This window comes from Homalodisca vitripennis, chromosome 1 (assembly GCF_021130785.1).
Source record: "Homalodisca vitripennis isolate AUS2020 chromosome 1, UT_GWSS_2.1, whole genome shotgun sequence".
In the NCBI taxonomy this organism is placed as follows: domain Eukaryota; kingdom Metazoa; phylum Arthropoda; class Insecta; order Hemiptera; family Cicadellidae; genus Homalodisca; species Homalodisca vitripennis.
Genome location: NC_060207.1, coordinates 195,140,147 through 195,161,352, shown reverse-complemented (window position 1 = coordinate 195,161,352; position 21,206 = coordinate 195,140,147). Strand labels below are relative to the sequence as shown.

Sequence of the window (21,206 nt, the reverse complement as noted above, 5' to 3'; positions counted from 1 at the left end):
ACAAGCTATTTACAAAGTAATAGTCAATAAAACTAGTTATAAAAATGTATTGAATGCTATTATTTTATCTACAAGTTTTACTGAACTGGTAAGAGCAGAAAAACTTTTGAAGAAGCAGTAGTTTGTAAAATATGAAATTAAGAATAGATTCAACAGAGAAAAACATACTCTACAAGAAATTGCCACTGACCAAAGAAACATATTGTCACATATAATGTGTTATTTTCTACAGAGGAGTTTAAACAAATCATAATACATTTTTTGATTGTTTGAAACAAATCCTTGAATTAAAAATAATGTTATAGAATTATTATTTTATTTTTAGTAACATAATAAATTTTAAAAAATATAAAATTAGATTTTTAGTTCAAATATTATAAAATAAAGGGGGAATTATTTTATTATACCCTGTAAACATATTTTGTATTAATTATCAAACACTCATACAACCTTTTATGTGTTCTAATCTTTTGACACTAATCTGTACATGACTTCAAATTACAAATATTAATATTATTTAAAATTGTGTGGAAAAATTAGTATTATATTATATTTGCCATAATCAAGAGAACTTTTTATTAATTACATTTTTAAGTTTCAAAAATGCAGTACAACATAGTATTTAATATTCTTTACCTATGAACAATAAATATATACGAATCTTTAAAAATCTTAAATTAAAAAAAAAAACTCATGTTATTAATCAAGACCGCCACATTTGATATATATATATATATATATATATATATATATCCATATATAAACATTATTGATATGATACTTTTGCCACAATATGGATGCTTCATGTTTTATAGGAGTTTGTGTTAAAAATGTCAACCCAAGTGCTGGCAGAAGGAGTCACAGTTAAAACATTAACTCCACGAATAATTTATGATTTATATCCTAATATACTTTATTGCATATCAATAAAAACAAGAAAAATATTTTTATCTTTTTATACACGAGTACCTACACTACTTTAGTGTTATTAATAATTATAAAAACCATAAATAATGAAATAAAATAGTCGTTGCTCAACACATCCATTGCTTTTAAGTTTTACAGTGTTTTTTTTTTTTTAAAGGTGTATGTTATTAACATTTTTGTAAAAAAAATATAACTTGTCTCCATTTAGCCTTACTTTGTCCGTCCTCATGGCCTGCAGTGGGCCTGTGAGTCCAGCAAACAGAATGAGAGATCATACACTAATTATTACTACTGTACTCTACCTCTTGGTATACAGTGATAACACTGGTTTTAGACCTGCAATGCCTCTACCCAAATCCAAAGTACAATGCCTTAGATTGTAAAGCTGCCTGTTCTTAATTTTGTGTACTATTTTCACATTCATTATTAAGTTTAAGTAATCCTCTTTATGCTTTATGTTTGTACTACATTCTCATTGTTTTTAAAAACCTTCGTTAACATTTCCATTTAATTTTCCTTACAAAACTTTCAAACTAAAAAAATCTCATATAATGATAAATTTATCAGTGAATCTGAGTTATATTTTTAGAATTTTTTGTATACTGCTAAACTTGAAATTTTAGTACAGTTATCAAAACTAGTTGTAACTCTAAATGACAAGCCATGATTAAAATTGATAGAGAATTGTTATGGTGTTAAGATTTAGTGCAATTCTTATTGATATAATTTTTAAGAATTTTCAAAATATATAAATAGGTAATAAATGAGTTCGAAAGTGAAGAGATATATGATTGCCAGTTCAAGGGTTAACAACTTGTACCACTCCATAAAACAGAGAATGGGATTGTAACTTACACTGGATTTATTGGTGGAACAAATTTCAGGGTTAGTTTGTATTAGTTAAAAAAAAATATTAATGGGTAAAATTTTTACGATTGTATAGCCAAGTTTTTAATTACATTCATCTAATAGTTGCACTTGCTTAGCTGGTGCATTTTTACTATTTTAATGGTGGGAATAAAAGTAGATATATTTCAAGTCACAATCAATTTTGTAGTTGTGAATACATTTATCTTTAAAAAATTTGAAATTGTTCTTAGTAATAACTCAATCTATATCATGATCACATGTGTAAAAGATACACATTTCAAGTTCCAATTACAGTTACATGCCCAATGATAATTGATCACGCAAATATAAAACAATTTTTAGATAGTATTTGTAAGGAAATTGGCAGTGGCTACATAATATTCACAACAAGTAATATTTAAATTTTAGTTTTATAACAATCACATTAGTAACAAAATAATAAAGCATTGTTTACATTAAATTTTAAGTCAATAAAAAACTATATTTAATTAAAATTTAGCTAAAAGTGTATCATAATAATTTAATGTAAATTAAGTGTTATGCTGAAAAATATATACAATAAAACTCAATTAATTTTTCTTTAAAATTGGACAAAATACTTATTTGTAAACTGTTGAACAATAAAAATAAATTATTTATTTGATTTAATTCTTTCTTACTTCTCAGAAAAACGTGTATATCTGTATTGCTTTACCAAGAGTTTTAATTTAATTTAACTAGTAACTTGTAGTATTTATAATGTGGCCAACCAAAAAAATAAATGCCCCTTCCTTTATAACATTTTATTTGAATTTTAATTTATTTCACTCTTACCTATTTGAATTCTATACATGTAGTTTATACTTTTCAGTGACTAAAATGTAATAGATGTTTGTTTATTTAATTCAAGTAAATTTTTTATGCAATATAGTGGAATGACTGATATATTTTGTATAAAAATCTGGATTATATACTATTGGGTGCTAATTGCTGATATATTCTTACAGTTAATACTTACATTCGTAACATAAAGATATATCAACACTGAAGGAATAAGGGAACAATCACATTTCATAAAATTACTACCAGATTTATATAAATGGATTTCAGTTTTAGCAATTCATCTTTTGTTTTTCAGTGTATGCACATTTCTTTAAGACATAGCAGTTATTGGAACTATAATGTCATCTGTGAGTCGTGACAATTCCTAGCAGACGTTAGTCGTTACATTTGAGTGGACATCTCTGTATAATATGCTACAACCTGGCTGACACAGTAAAGTTTCTTGATCACTTGAAACATGTTCTCACTAGTGGAGTAATGGTGTACCAACCTTATACACTCAAATGTATGAAAGGCAGATGTGGGAGTTAGACCCAAGAAGCGGGTATGGCCATGCAAGCACACACTGCGAGACCGGGGCTATATACACTGAGCATGTCTGACTGTGTCTATCTATACATGTGAGTGATATAATGTTGGTGGACCATTGCTAACTATGCTTACTGTAGTACTGTATATATATACTGTAGGGGGTGTGTGGTGGGGTGGGAAGCTCATGGATTTCCGACCGTCTCACTCGTTCCATAAGACAAAATTTAATTATTCTGGATCTCTATTCAATAAAAACGTAGATGATTTAGGTGGAATACTACAATTTTCATCCAGATTTTGATTTGACTGAAATAAAAAATGTTACATACAGTATTGAAATTTTTTGCCTTAATTTTACCTAATCAATTCGAAGTTTCTCTTTGATTAACAAACAACTTTATTTCCTAAAGCTCTACAATGTAAAATATCTGTTCAATCACTATGTAGTTGTTTTGAGTATATCTGTTGTTTTGGAGACGGCAGAGGCGGGGGCGGGACAGGATGGGTCGAGGGCGGGTGACTCACCTCCCTGGTCATCCAAGGCAACCAAAGTTCGGATGCCAGCCTCCTTGCTCTGTGCAGCGTAAACACAAAGAGTCATGTGAGATATGTTGTATGCTGGCCATAGTATGCTTGTAGTATTGGTATGGTTATGGTGGGTTTTTGGTTGTGCTGTAGTGGTGGACATGCTCATGGGAGGGACAGACGTCAAAGCATTTCCTTACATGCATCTATCAAACGCAACTTTAAAACGATACTAGTCTCAAACTTTGTTTGAAAACATATATTACAATAAGTATCTACATGAGAACTTATTCTATAAATAGATTTAATATAAATCCTAATAATATATTTTAACATAACATCAAACCCAAAAGTTCATAGCTTAGTTATTTATTTCTTATATTTCTTTTACAACTGATGAGTTCAAATTAAACTGTAACTACACATCATGGGGGAGACCTTTTATATTCTTTGCATTAGTTTTTTGCACTTCAATTTTAACAAGTTTGCTACATGGTTTGCAGGTTGAACTATATTAGCAAGATAATAGCTAACTGGTACCTGCTGCCTGCAGAAAATGTGTTAATTTCGTGTTAATTAGTATGTTGAAAGAATAGAATACTAATAACTAGATAATACCAAATGCAGCCAACTCAATTATAGTTTGTTATCGTCTAAAATTCATTTCATGTGCAGTACTACTGGTCTTTGATATAATTCTTCTAAGATTTATCACCACGTGATTTTAGATTTAAATTCAGCTGAACCTTAATAGCTAGAATTTTAAATGACAGGGAGAAATTCAAGATTCAATATTTCGAATAAACAAAATTGAAGTTAACAAGGATGAATATTGTTGACTGAGTTACAAAGGCATTCCCCAATCTATTCACTGCAGTACCAAATGATGATGCTTCAATAAATAGGTGCTCTGCGCACTTGTTCATATGTCATTGTATTGTATTCAAACTTTGTTGGTTCTATTGTTTTGTGAATCGACAGTTACATAGTTATAACGACAGGGTTACTGAAATTGTCTGGGCATTAGCTTGTGTAACTATTTGCTTAACTGAATGTAATATATACAGTACCTGCCTCGTAACCCTACAAACGCACAGCACGCAGGAAAGTGTGAATTGTTGTTCAATAAAATAAGGGTATTTAATGTAACACATTCACAAACGCATATGTCAGTAAAGGACGCTCTAGTAAACAGGTGAATTAACAGCTAGTGGTGGAGGAGATTCTTGTTACAATATAAAGTTTACAAGGCAATAATTGTTGGTTTGTTTAATAGCGCTGTTACTGTACTTCGATTTATTGAGGTGCTTCACTAATTTAATACTTTTAAAATTTTTTTCTGACTTGAGATCATTTGATATAAATCAGCTGATTCAGATTCACTGGTTTCTTCTTCTCTTTTGTTTTCAATGGGAGAATACTGTATTGGTGCTTAATTTATGCTCATACATTGTGATAAAACTAACTTACTGAACTACCGTTGCTACTGCAGAGATCGATATTAAATTTGTGGTATTATAAGACTTTTAATTTTTAAATAATACTACTTAATTGATCAAATATAATTATATTTAGAAGTTTCATAACCAATTTTAGATCAGTATGAGGCATGACATCGTCCGACAACATCATTAGTACCAATAATGTCATGCTGACACCATAGTAAAGGAATGAGTATTATGAGGCCTTGTGATGTCAGTATTCCAAAAGAATGAATATTCTGCATATATTTGATAGTATGCTACAGGAATGAGTGTTATGAGGCCTTGTGACGTCAGTATTCCAAAAGAATGAATATTCTGCATATATTTGATAGTATGCTTACAGGAATGAGTGTTATGAGGCCTTGTGATGTCAGTATTCCAAAAGAATGAATATTCTGCATATATTTGATAGTATGCTACAGGAATGAGTGTTATAAGGCCTTGGGATGTCACAGTGTTCCAAAGATAACATTACTCTGCATATCTTGGATAAAATGTTAAAGGAAGGTAGGAAGAAATTAATTTACTAATGCATTACATAATTTAAAATTTGCATAAGCTTTCTCGAGTGATAATTTATAAAGATTTTGACATAATTTACAAAACACCAGACAATGAATACTGCAGTTGAACAATAAAAATAAATACATAATTTCTTCCTTTTTATCTTCTTTTACAAAAACATAGCTTTTTTGTTCAGAACTTTTAAGTTTATAGATTTTTAAATCTTACTTACAGACCAAAAGACAATCAGTATTATTTTAATAAAAAATCTCTATTCAGTTCATAATATTGGGAACACTGTGTCAAAAAAGATCGGTTTTGAGACCGTTCTTGCTTGTAATTCACATCAATGACTTTCTATTCAACCACCCAAGCACTTTTTGTTTAATTTTTTTCAGATAACATTATTTAAAATTTTAACCATAAAAAAATATTTGAGTTAGAAATTTTGCAAAATCAGAAAAATGATATTATGAAAAATTAGCGCCCATACAGAATGTTGCAGCTACATAAATTACTCAAAAAACACTGTTTTTCTTGATACACAAAATAAATTTATGAACGTCAATTTCTTGACGATTGCAATCAAGATGCATCTGCAAATAACATTCCTAAAGGGATTTTTATCCTTGTGTCATTGCATGGAAGAGGTGTGTTTCAAAGAGGTTTATTACACCAAACCCACAGTCATCTCTATTATTATACTGTTATTATGTGGGCATAACTCAACAGTCTCACATATTTTCATTGCTGCAGAAAGGGAATTGTTAATCTACCATATGAAAAGGATTTTCTACCACCATGGTTTGCAATCTACAGGTAGTATAGTTTTAAATTTCTACAGTTCAACTTATTACCTGTACGGATAAGAGAACTCCCATTGATATGTTTAAAAGATATAATAAAAACAAACTTGTAAAGCACCTTTAATAATAATCCATATAAGACTATTTTACTTTATACGGTCCATTCTTATTTGTTTTTTTATGAATGAGTTGTTATATTTATTGTTTAATTAATGTAAATTCACTATATTTTGTGATTTTTCTTCTACAGTAGTACTTACAATATAATAAAAGAAAAAATCTAGAACTAACTTTACTATGGTATGTGATAAATGCCTGTTATGTATAGATGTTTTGCAATAAACAAATTTCCTTATATTCGCTACAGACAAACTTAAGATATTAAATATCAAAATCAAATTTAAACTTTAAAAAAACCTAACCACAATAATAAACTTTTACCATAATATTCAAACTGTAATAAACAGAATATGGTGAATAGTTGACATACTCTTCACTTAAGAAAATTACTCTTTTAACCCACTGGCTAGCATCGATTTTGACGCTTTGCAGATTAAAAAACTTTCATACTAAGTAAAATTAGTTAAAATTATGCACAAATTTACTCAAAAAATAAGCTGTTTAATATAAAAAATAACTAAAATTATATTTACTTGAATGATGGTAGATGTTTGATGATCAGAAATTAAAATTTTATTTTTTTTTAAACAGTTTTTTTTATTTAATGCTACACACAAACAACAACAAAGTTTTTTTCATTTAAAAATCCAAAATACAAATAATACTCAATTTTGGTGTTAAAAAACAAATTACTTTTCAATGTACATTTCATTAGTAAATAAAATATAAGAAATTAAATATATAAATCATCATTAGTATGAGCATTTTTTTTGTCCATCCCGGCTTTTTTATATCTCTTAAGAAAGTACATTCATGAATTTCCCAAGATGGTAATTCATGATCCATTTTCAATTACAACAGAAAATTGGATTGCTATTAAAATTTATTTATTTATTTGCTATTAAAAAATATTTACTACTTGGTTGAAGCATGGATCATAAGACTAAGTTAATTAGATCACTTGCACTGTATATTTTAGACTCCTCTGAATAAATGTTCAACTTATTAGTTAATGCACCGGACTAGTACTTTTCCATTTTTTTAAATAGAATCGTGGAATAAAATAACCAAACAGCTACATTGAACAGTAACAATTAGCAACAGTAGAAAATGTGAAATTTGCTAATCCAATAACCAACAATTAATTTGCTTTCATATTAAAATAATATAAGTTGTAATTTGATTCAAATACGTTTATTGGAACTAGGACATAATTTATACAATATTTATTGCATCACTAATTACAACTTTGGCAGTTGACAAGAGGGTTGGTTCAAATTATGACTTTACCGACTATTCCGATGCTAGGATTAAAGAGCATAAGCTAATGTAAAGAACAACTATACTAGACTCATTCAAAACTGACAGGTGAAGGTCACGCTTTCAAAAGATCAGATAATGAATAGTTAATTTGTCACAGTTGTTTGTTCTCTGTTGAAATGAAATGTACGAATAAGTACACATAAATTAATTAATAACTAACACATCATTCAAGCCTGTTATAAATAAATAATAATGTAAACAACGTTGACAATACTAACAATGACAAAATGATGAAATATTCATGATCTGATCTATTGATTGTTTGAGATCTGGATCTATTGATTGTTTGACTTCACTCGTCGGTTTTAAATGAGTCTACTATAGTTCAGTTAATAGAATAAAAGAATGCTATTATTGATTACTATTAAAGAATTATTAGTTCTCAATTATCAATCAAATTTAAAACACAAACCTCTGCTCAAAACTACAAAATTTTGAAACAAATTAATATACAAATAATAATAATATATAAATTCATTGAAGAATCAAATTAATACATTAACTATCCCACTGAATCATTATAATAATTGAAATTAAACAATGAATTCAAATTAATATTTATAAAATAATTCTATATTAGTGTTATAATATCCCTATGAGAGGTACTTATAAATTACAACCTCACATTTCTGAGAACTGAGTGGCAATAATTTTGGTCAGGTTTGTATATAAAATATGGAGAATAAGTTTTACAAACAATATAAAATGTCTTTACTGTCCAAATCAATATTTTCTACAGAAATATGAATTTGTTTATAGATTCTGTAATGTCAATAATTAAAGAGATTTATTGAGTTTTCAAAAGAACTTGACCACTTCATTCACACTGTTATTTTTCAATATAATCTATCTCAGTCAATTTTCTCATTTCCGTTTGTTGGAACTGTTATTGTGTTCTTAAATCAAACGAAATGGTCAAAAAATCAATTTAGGTTATGTTTTAAACCTATTTTCAAAATCTGTACTCAAAGGTTTGCTCATACTTTTAATATTTATATGAATATTTGATTTGTTTTTGATTTTTTGAAAAAAAAAGACAACTGATAAGAAACCATACAATATTCTTCAGTTAGCGAGTTTTTAAAAGATTCTGTAGATATTTTGATAATTTTCTAAAAAATATAAATTATGATATATCCATGTGAAGTTGCAGCATTAGTACACATTGTGCTTAATTTCAGTCAATTACATCATTTCAAGTGCTGTAAGCCATATGTTTTAGCCATACTGGATAATTACTCAATGTTTATGTTTTAGCCAAATTGGATAATCACTCAGTGTTTATTATTCAAACCAATTTAGTACCACGAATTTATAGTGATTTCCAAAGAATTTCAACAGTTGAAACATCTTGTGATATGTGCCAAGGACATTTTTTTTGTCAGAGGGGTTGCAGCAACTTTAACTTATGATAATGGAATCCCTATTACACAGAAAAAAAAAAACAAAAAAAAAACAAAACAAAAAAAAAAAAAAAAAAAAACAATAGGTATCAGAGGAGAACGTGAACTAAGAAAATTATTGGGTGTTTTTGGGAATACTCAGAAAATTATATTCATCAACTATTTAGATAAAGGCCAAAATAATTTTAAGTGCATATTATTTATTGAACCAAAATTAACCCTTTGAGTGCCAAGTATTTATTGAGTGGGTATACTGAAAAGTGCCAGGTATTTTTCTAGTGGGTGTACCTAAAAGTGCCAGCCCTTTTTCAGGCATTTTTGCAAGGTTTTAGTAAAAAAATTCACAGTTCGATTATTTAATAAACTATCAACATGATTCTTTTTTTATTTTTCTCTGAAAACTCTGTTTAATTAACATAAAATAACAAAGTTACCATAACACTAAAGTTAGGAATACCAAAAATGGACTTACCTAAAAAAAATTCAAAAATATTTTTTAATTTCATTTTTCAACCAAATTATTATGACCAAAAAAAATTTCATATCCTTTTCTTAGTCCCTATCACTGGAAAGTGTATGCAATTGTCTGTAAATCTTGAAAAATTTATATTATTATCTTCAATAATGAGTAAGTTATAGTACAACTTTTAAGAAACTATTGTCACATTGTTTCTGGTAGCTATGGCAACCAAAAATGTTTATTTGTGAGTTTCATAATTTAAAGTTTGATCGGAAGTGTACTATAACAATTTATTTTGAAAATAAGATTCTTCACAAACATTTCAATATAATATTATTTAAAAATATTAAAGGTTACAATTTTTAGTGAATTTTTCCCGGACGTCCAGTAAAATGGACGTCGGCACTTTTCTGCCAACTTTTGTTGTCCGGTAAAATCGGATGTTGGCACTCAAAGGGTTAAAACTGATCAGCTGGCTAGATTGCACGAAAGTTTTTTTCTATTGCAGAAAAATATCCCTGTGTTGATTGTGGTTGCAATATTGAAAGGAAATACAGTTCCAGATTGATGCACATCTCTCCTACACCTTTTGTTTTCACATGAAAACAATTGTAAAAAAGAATCCCTATTTGTGGCTTTGACTATTGCTATAACATAGGGGAGGAGAAGTAACAGTATAAAATTATTATAATAAATCAGAGTAGTACTGAATCAAATGTTTAAATCTTACATTAAAATATGATCATGATTTATGAACCGATTGTAGATTGACTCATGGTGGTGACTTATACAGGAAAATATACTTACAGTGTAATAAACAATACGAAATAGTTATAGAATTTATCCTTTATTTGATGTATTGATATACATACTACATATCCGAAGAACTGTAAAATTAAACGTTGAATTTGTCTGTTTAAACTTATTGAACGCACTGAACAAATTGTCTACCTAGATCCATAAGTGAAAATCCACGAACAACTTTAAACATACATAAAACACATCACTAATCTAGGCTATAAATTAATAAAACAATGTAAATTTCCTTAATTTAAAAACTCTAAATCTGAGAAAAAATCACTTGAAAAATAACCCTGTAAATGAAAATGGAGGAGAGTGGGGCAAAGAAAATGGGATAAAACATCTTAGTTCTTCAGTGAGTTCATCCTGAAAATGCACGAAAACTAACAGAACTGTATTGTAGTGTCACTAAACAGTGTCTATGATTTCACTTATATATCTCACAATAGGTAACAGTTTCTATGAAACAAATTATTGTAACACTGGTAAAAATTCCAGCACTTTTAATATCAGCCAATGTGTAGACCTGCACCATGGTACACCACCATTTTGATTATTGGACACTTAGCTACGATACAATGGTGGTTTGAGAAGTCATTGCAAGAAATAAAATTTATTTAATATTTAGAAATAAACAATGTTTACTTTTTCAGTATGATTTTGACTGATATATGATTATGATATTGTATACATCTTGTTTTCTGTTCCATTATTTATATCCGTTACACAAACAAGAATTAGTTCACAAAATAAAAATTAATTTACATGATTTTACCTCATTTAAATAACATCCCTTACTTGCCAACCATATTTTAAAATCAGATCCACTAATTTGAGAAGCCCAAATCTGAAGAAGAGGAAAGATGAGGATCATGTTAGAACTGTAGCTCCTATAATTCTGTGGCCTCAAACTCTACAGAAATAAGCTGGTTTTTCTTTTGTGATGGAAAACCGATTTCTTTGGACAAATTGGGCACGTTATTCTTACAATTTGTCTGGTAAAAATGCTCAATATAAATTTGCTTGATTAAATTTTTCTATTTACAAATAGCTAGAAGATTATTTCTTAGACAGTCCCAAAAAAGACTCTATCCTCAGCTGAACATATATTCATTTGTTACGCACTATGTTCTCTTTTAATAACTAAGGTGATCTCGATTTTTTTCTTTCGTTTCAGCAATATAAAGTGAATCATATTTAACCCACACATGGATTTCACTGAAACACCTGCAAACTGTCCTTGAAACACGTTAAAATACTTACTTGTAAATCACTCAACTAGTACAATTTAAAACCCCTAAGTAGTATGCTAGACGCAAAGTAAACATAAAATATGGTTGAAAATTAGTGTTAGTTCTTCTATACGATAATACTAACTGAAAACAGCCACAATTATCACCCCTGCTGGAACTCTCCAATTTATCACAGGCTTTTAAAATTGCTCTCTTACAGCTACTGTACAGTTTTTAACAAGTTTATAGAATAAAGGATGGTTTTAGATGACAGTGTATCTTCATACAAACGTTTAAATTGGCACTGCAATGTTTGACTTATACACACAGCACCTGTAATTGATCATGTATGTACATGCATCATATCAATAAATAATACACAGACGTGTGACCAATGATGTATGCACTTACACCAAGTGACTGGAAGATATGTGTGAAAAGTATAAACCATCCTACAGGTGCTCTACAGAATTACATAGACAGATCACTTTCCAATTATTTGTTAAATTTCCATCTAAAACCCAACACAAACAAAAGTTAAAAAACCGTTCTGTTTAAACACATGTGTTTATCGGCTTTATTATTGCTTTCATCTCTATTTCAGTGTTTGTTCAAGCATTAAATCAGAACAATACTCACAAACTTTTATTACTACTATATATATGCTGTATATGAACAATTTAAAAATGCATGAAAAATAGGCAAATTTCAATGACCGACCTAATGCAGGAATATTTATTCGTCAACATTTTTTTATGAACTGCAGATTCTCTTCAAGTAGAGACCACACATTAGTAATTTTAAGTATTTTTAGATATATTTCTCATATTAACCAACGTGATAAAAAATAAGGAATTTATAATTCAGATGAGATGTTTGAAAGGTATAGAATCTTTGAAAACATAAAATTTTGCTGTACTTTATGTTTATTTTATTAGGAACAGAAAGGTAACTGAGTATGCCAACTAATATGGTTTGGAAAAAATTCTTTTACAGTAGAAATCCTCTTCTTAGTACCTATGTCAAGAAATATGCTATCAATAACTGGTAGAGAATACTATTTAAGCATTGATTTCAACCTATTATTTTTATTCTGATAGATAATATTTACAATCCTTTCCTTCCTGTTGAATAGTTCATGTACCACTAACGAAACCACCTTAAACCTAAACCTGAACATTTAATATAACTAGCAACATGTTATTAAATCATCTTTATACTCTTGGGTCTTAATTTATAATTTTCATTAATTCATTCACATTAACTGCTGTCATGGAGATAGAAGTTTGCAAGGAGATGCTTTGACTTGTACAACACACATAGGGTCACTGCAGCCAGTACATAGAAAGAAGCCAGGGGGACAGAGAGGGGGGATAGAGAGACAGATATAGACAGAGAGAGAGACAGAGGCCAGAGCCAGCAACACCCAGAAGAAGCACATGCAACAACAAACAACAATGTACATCTCGAAACGCAAACAACGACAGACAATGACGACGGCCCTCTCGCCAACAACATGTAAGTGATCGTTTGTTCTGACCTGAAATGTGTCATCATTAGTTTGTTTATCAGACAACCATGCACAGTTAGCGTCCAAGCACTTCTGTACACAGCAAGCAACAACACTGCTCCATATGTACAGATATGTGTGGATATGTTAATGTCTCTCTAGGTTTGTTTTGATTTGATGAAACTATGACTCAGTACTGCAATGTTCAAATAAAAATAAAAATTTCTGCTGTATATAATTTCAAATAATTAATTAGAAAAAAATTAATAACAAAACAAGTTGAAAAATTTTACAACAATATTGTATTTTAGGCCTGAATACAATTAAAAACATGTATGTTAACTATATTATTTAAATTATAAGTTTAAATCAATGCTTTTTCTCACGACATCATGATTAATCCATAAAAACTGGCACTGTATGGCCAAACTGGGGTTATTGACCATATTTAATTATCATAATTTAATTTCTCATTCCTCCCCCCTCCCAATGGACAGCATCAGCACGCTTTTCTATCATATAACATAAATAAAGTAGATAGCTGTGTTTGTCATTTTGTCTTTATTTTTTTGTTTTTTTATCAGGACAAAAATGTTATAGTTTGTTATCACTCTTTACCGCACACATATCTATAATTATGTTATACAAATGATAAATATTGGAAAATTATCAGTATAGTGAATTTTTTAAAATTTAAGTAAATCTGTTAAATCATTTTATAAATACATTGGTTTACGACGGGTTATGTAAAATTCTAATCAATTGATCAAGGTCCCCTCCATCTTCTTGTCCAATTCATTATTTTTCAAAATAGGTCAGGAATTTCAAAACGCTGAACATTTTCTGGCCAGGACCTGCTGGATTGGAATCTAAACATTGGCCAAAATGTACCGCAGCTCCCAAATAACACAAACTTATATAGACCGGATCTAATAGAAACTGGGAGCAAACAGATATTGGAAGGTGCCATAAAAAGCTTAAAGGAGTAGAAATCTTCGAAGGGATGGGAGTTTCCAGTGGCCAGAAGCTCCAGATTCTGGAAACTTTAAGAATTGAGGAATTTCCAGAGACTGGATTGTTCCAAAATCAAGTCTATTAACTGAGAGGCATCCAGAAGTAATTTAGTCTAAGAGCTTGGTTTAGAATACCACGCAGAATCTTCTAGAGATATGATTAGGGCAAGCACCTTCTGGATAGTGATTGTTAGAATTTTTAGAAACTAGTTAGTCCCAGACTTTTAGTGACCAGAAGCTTCAAGATGATAGGTCAAAGCACAGGATAGGGGTACTTGGATTCAGTCTCTAAAACTCAAGAGGCAAGTGTGTGTAGGCCAAATGCTCCAATGTAAGGAGATTTAAAGTTTTAAGAGATTAGGCTAGAGGTTCACCAGAAGATCAAATAAATTAAGAAAGTTCCAGAAGCAATTGTCCCAGAATCTTAATACATATACATGGATTGGATATTATAAGAGATCCGATAGTGTTAGAGGCTGAGGCACCTAGTGGTCTGAAACCAATGCAGGTATTTCAAACCAGTTTTCCAAAAGACAGAGATCATAGAGAGATCAGAAGCTCCAAGGGACTGGGTGAATACATATACCATTCGTCATAGAGACTGGAGGCCTTTGGAGCTCAAGAAGTGTCTGTGACCAGAGTGTAGCAAGAGTTTTTAATATGAATTAAAAAGTAAAGGAAAAAGATGTACAATTAAAAAAATATCAAGATATAAATCTTTATTTTACTTAAGACTAATACTATAAAGTTGGATGGACTAGTTCCACTTGTTATTCAGCATGTTGAAAGAGATAACGGTTTGGTAGGACTTAATTTATAGTATATAAAAGAACTACTGAACTTAGTTTACCTTCCTTCACTGATCAATTTGATTACTTTTCATGAGAAAAGTAACACTATAATTGTAATTTCCATGCTGACAAAAACCGTATCACTGTGCAAACATCATATGCAGCGGGCGAGTTGATAGTCTTATACATTTTGAAAGCACAGAACGGAACTGTACAGGTTAGCTACAGAGCTAAAACTGAACACAGTTGTTCCCGAGGCATTCCGGTACATGACGCACACGCTCAATGCGGTATGCGCGTGAACTACTAGTGTCTACAACAAAATGGACCTTAATTAAAAAACACGCCTCATAAATTGATCTTCTTAACTAAATCCTATACAAGAATAAAAATGGTAAAAAGAAAGAGATTAGAAAAATTACAAAGAAATCTGCCAGGTCTCATTCAACAAATGATAAGTAGATCTTGTCTAATACAACGCAAATAAAAGTATGGTAGCTTTGGATTGTGTAAGACTTTTGTATTTAATATGTTGTAGCATAAAGGTTGAATAAATTCAAATCAACAAAATTTACAGTAAATTCGTAATAATAACCCATTTTAAAAGGTCAAGAGTTTTTACTTTTAAAAATATTATATTTAAACAATAAATTTCTTCAAAGAGAAGAGATCTTGTATGATAATTTGGTAGAGATGCAGCTACTCAAGTCTCTTCAAAAGCTGACTCCCTAATGAACTTCTTACAAATTGGCTCTGTGGTTTACCATGTAATTACTTCTTATGTATTTGTCTCAATTTGTACCAATTTTCACTGAACTAAATGAAAAAAATTGTAAAAAATCAATTTCCAATAAAAAAACTGGATAATTTCTTTTTGTAAGGCTTAATAAATTATTACAGCATAATATTTATATCTGAAACAAACATAAATAACCTAACCTAACTTTTCCTCCATTATACATTTTTCAATTTATATTGTTTTATTTACACTGTTACCTGCATGTAGTTATTTTTATCGTTTCATATATTACATCAAACAAGATTGCCAGATTCTGATTTATTATACATTCCAGTAGATGAAATTCATTCACAACATTCAGTTGTTGGAAAAAGTAAAGCAAAAACATTTCTCAATCAATAAGTAAGAAGTTCACACCAACGATTGAGAAACGGTTCCATTTTGTCATGTTCAAATGATAAAACATAAAACGAGGCCAAGCGTCTCTCTGAAATCTCAAAATACAACAGATAACAGTGAAAATTCCCTCCAACAATCCATGCAACACGAGAGGTCCGGTCAGCCGAACACCTGGAAACAAGCAGAGAACATGAACAAGAGAGGTGAGAGGTCGAGTCGCTGTACGAGGCGGCAGACACATTCAACACTAACGTAATGGTAGAGCTGGGCGAGAGAATGGGTGAGGGCATCATTCACGATACAGGACAGAGTAAGGCACATCAAACACCATAGTGAAACAGGTCAGTCAGAGCAGTTCAGTTTAGGAAATTATCATTTAACAAACCACTTGTTATTACTAGGAAAACAATTATTTACCAGTATAATAATTATTATTCAAGTTGCATTAACTGGAAAAATTCAAATTGAATTTGAGTAGATTTCACTTTATTTTATTACAATTTAAACCAGTCATTTAAGGATGATATTAAGAGTTTAGGTTTCCACATTGTTCTTATTTAAATAAACACACTGATAAAAACAGATTTAAAAAATCATTACATATTTAAACTAAAACTATGTTTGTGTTCGTCAAATGTATTTTATTAAAAAATTACACAACTAAGAATTAAAATGTATAAATGAAGAATTGAATACAGAATGCACCTGAGGGGAAGGATAGGGAATTCCCAATTTTAACCCTTTACAAATGTAAGTGTCATGTTGAAAAACTTTCTTTTATTCACTACTGCAAGAATGAATAACATTTAATTCAAAAATATTTTCTAACCAGTTTGTTTCTTCCTATTCTGATTTTGGTACAGCTTAATGGAGTAAAAGGAACTATTTTAAAAATAACATACTTAAGACTCAGCTGTACTGGTGGCCCTCTTGCTTCAGCACACATAAGAACAATGTTAAACGTCAAATACTTTACGGCCATATTTTTGTAGATTTATTGTAGATGTCTTATTTTAGAGATGTCATTATTAATATGTATCTTAATATTTTGAGTTATTAAAAATATTTTTTCTGATTATCCAGAAAAATCTTATATTTTTTATAATACATTATTAATACAAAAGTGTGTAAACAGCACTTGGATGCTCTCCTTCCAACATATTCCTTCATTCTACAACCAAAATTAAGGACGGAAATGTGTTAATAAATTAACATTGTTCTGATGGAGTAAAAATCAAAACAGATTCACTAGAGTTGGTTCAGGCAATAGCTGAGGTTGGTGGGGATGTTACTGTCTTGTCTGAGATTGCAAAATTACTTCATATATATTCTTTGCCAGTTTCTTTATTCAACTAACATACTGTTCACATATTATTTTATTTGAATATGTCCAGTCATACAAATTAGGACTTGAGTGTAAAGTTTTAGTAGGATTCTTAATGGTATTAAAATCTGTCATACAAACACAGCAAAATGTTATGTATTTCTAAAACCATTAATGTACCATTATTTTTTATTACACTGCTAATATTGTAAAATTTGTATAGTATGAATATAAATTGGTATTTTAATACAAGCGTTGCACATCATAATTTAATAAGTACATTACACGAAAAGTAATAAATAAATCATAAAAAAACAATATAGATTTAGAAAGAGGTCTTAAGGAAAATGACTTAAAAGTATAATAAGGACAGCTTATGATTCTAAATTATGTTTTGAAAATCTTTATGCAACTAAATACAAAATTATGGTTTTTTTATCTAAAAATGTTAATTGGCATAGTGCACTCTAATTTGCCAATTGTCTTCGAACACTTACATATTATAATGCTATAACACAAAATACAAAAAAATAATAAATGAGACCCAATAAAATATTTGGAAAAACTCTTCTTGATTATACAAATATAAATCAATCAACATTATACGTAGAAGTTTCCAGTGTTTACAGTTTAACACTATGTAATATAAACAAATATTAGACTTCTTTTGAATCTGACTGCTAAATTATAATATTACCTAAGCATAATAAATTAGAATACACAAAAACATTTTTTTTTATTAGATGATTTTTATCAAACACATTTGTCACACAAAAAATGCTTAATTTTCAGTACTAAAAATATAAATTTATTTTCATTAAAATTTACAGAATTTTAATTCTCTTCATAAAAGTATCCTAATTTTAATATTTAAATCAGTCACTAACAAGTTTCCTTGTCTTATTACTGGTGTATGTATTAAAAAACTTTGATGGAGTTATTAAGAAGATAGCTGTTACTGCATTGTGAAATAGGGAATACTGTTTTATTAATATTTTAAATATATTAATTTAAGAGTTAAATGATTTAAGGCTTTATTCTTTTAAACCGTTTAATTTATTCTAATACGACAATAATCTGGTTAATGTAAATTACGCTAGTCTCATTATTATTTTTAACAGTACTATAATGGACAAAACTAAATATGTGCATAATCCTACTCGTAATAATAAGATAAATTGCTTCTTATTCCTCATTAACACTGGAACTACAGTAGCGGAGGTTATCAGGAAACTAGTAATTGAAGTATTATCTCACAGATTTGCATGTCAAAGTGGAAATTATATGAAATTATTTTAAATTACAATTAAAAATCAGTTTTATAAGGAGTACTGCGTAACACACCTTGAAGTATTTGAGTCATTTAGTAAATAATTGTTTTCCATATCACATCATTACAAATACTCATATTTAAATTGTATATCAGTAACTGACATAAGTACTTAGATATAATAAATTGAGAAACAATATTGGTTGTGCTTACCTCCTCACATAGCGCCAGCATACGCCGGGTACTCTCCAACGACTGTAAAAAGTAAAATATTAATTAGTAAAATGTTGTAGATGGTACACATACATACATGTTATTATTTTAATTGCACAATCAATTATACAAATGAGCAGAATTGAATTGCACTGAGCATATGATTTGTCAAATATAACACACCAGCACAATAGCAGATGTGTCACCTGTATATTGGCATACAGTAAGTCACAGTTTGTTGTGTTGACACTGGAGGGAAGACCAGCCACAAAGATAAGGAATAGAGCCTTAAGGGCGTCCAATCTCACTTATTAGCCACTGTAAGATGTGTTACCAAACTCTTCTACTGTATTTTTAATCTTTGGAATCTTCATTTAAATTAGGATTCAAAAAGACTAAGGACAACACCTCTAACCCCATATCATATACTTCGTTTAGAAATATATCTCTATTCATACTCCCAGTCACTAAATTGGCCGCAGATGGCATATTTTCAATATTGTTGTATACTCATTCTGTAAATTTTTAGAGTTGTGTGTATTGTAAAAAACTCTTCTCGAAAGACATTGTTCTTTTTAAGAAAAGGTAATAGCCAACTGAGAATTAATATTTCAAGTCAAATTGCAAAAATTGATTTTATAGAGATATGACCAACATTTTTTAAGTCACAACCATTTTATTTCTACAGATGTTTAATATCAGAGTATTTCAATACATTTGGGAAATTACCCATAGAAAAAGAATAATTAAAAATATAAGCAAGTTGTGGAGCTAATACATGTGAAATTGGTTTTACCAAAAACATTAGAATTTCATCCAGTTGATATTTTGTTTTTAACCACTGAAATAACATTCATTGCTTCATTAGGTGTCACCAGGGTTAGGAAGAGGGTCTCACTTACATAGTCATAATTCCTTAGAGAACCATGCACCATGCATTGATATTATACGTCATTTCAAGTTTCTTAATTTATGTTAGCAACATTGGCTTGGACAAAAAGGTACTTCTCCACAAAAAAACAGTGATTTACAAGTCATTAGGAAATAAGTAAGTAACTTGTAAGATTGCACATTGAAATAAATAGCAAACAACACTACAGATCCAGATCCAATTCACTTTGTACGATAAAAGCACGTCAGAGAAAATCCAGATCAGAGCTCTGACGTCTTCCTCCTCAACTTTACACTACTTCTTTCTATCCTACATCTTTACTTTTTAAGTAATTTGGAACGAGTAATTTGATGTATCTTTAACTTGTAATTGAACTGTAATTTTTATCCTCCCTCACTACTGGAATCAGACAAACCAGCATATAAAAAACTGTAATTTTTATCCTCCCTCACTACTGGAATCAGACAAACCAGCATATAAAAAACTGTAATTTTTATCCTACCTCATTACTGGAATCAGACAAACCAGCATATAAAAAACCGTAATTTTTATCCTCCCTCACTACGAGAATCAGACAAACCAGCATATAAAAAAAACTGCAATTTACAAAAAAATAATGTCAAAATTTCCGTGCGGAAAGTGCAGAACTGGAGTGAGATTTTCAGGAATCAAATGCACAGGTCCCTGTTGAGGTGATACCTGTGAGGTATCAATTCTCAGAGATCCTGCGGTGTGGAGTTTTATGATATTGACACAGGACTCTGCTCACTATCTCTCACTAATGACTTGCTGTCAACAACCTCAGAAAGATCAACAAAGAAAGGTCTTTCTTTCAACAACTTCATTGTAGTTGAGTACAAGGCAAAGACTTTTTTCATAATTCCCTACGCATCCTCCCAGAAGAATTGGAAACTAAAAATCTTCAAATTTATGGAAGTAGTAAATGATTGCTTGAAATTCCCCTTACTATTCTCACTTGACATACATAATGTACTGGCATCACTGCACCTACAAGAAACCAGCATTACAGAGTTTCTTCAAGTCCTGCTACAATTTGACAGCAATGCTTACCTTCATAGATACAGGCTCTATACACACGAAAGAAAGATCAAGAAAGCCATAGACTTGGTACTAGATAAATCACACAAGCACCATCTGAAGCTGTCCCGCTTAACACCTGATGGCTGTTCTGACATCTACAGCACCTGGAGGAGAACTGGAGCGGTGTACCGATCCGCAGAATCCTA

The 21,206-nt window shown here is 29.9% G+C and overlaps 1 pseudogene; it reads right to left on the bottom strand.

The window, feature by feature from the left end:
- The window catches only part of LOC124354483, a 395,581-nt pseudogene that overhangs the window by 9,269 nt on the left and 365,106 nt on the right, over positions 1-21,206 (bottom strand).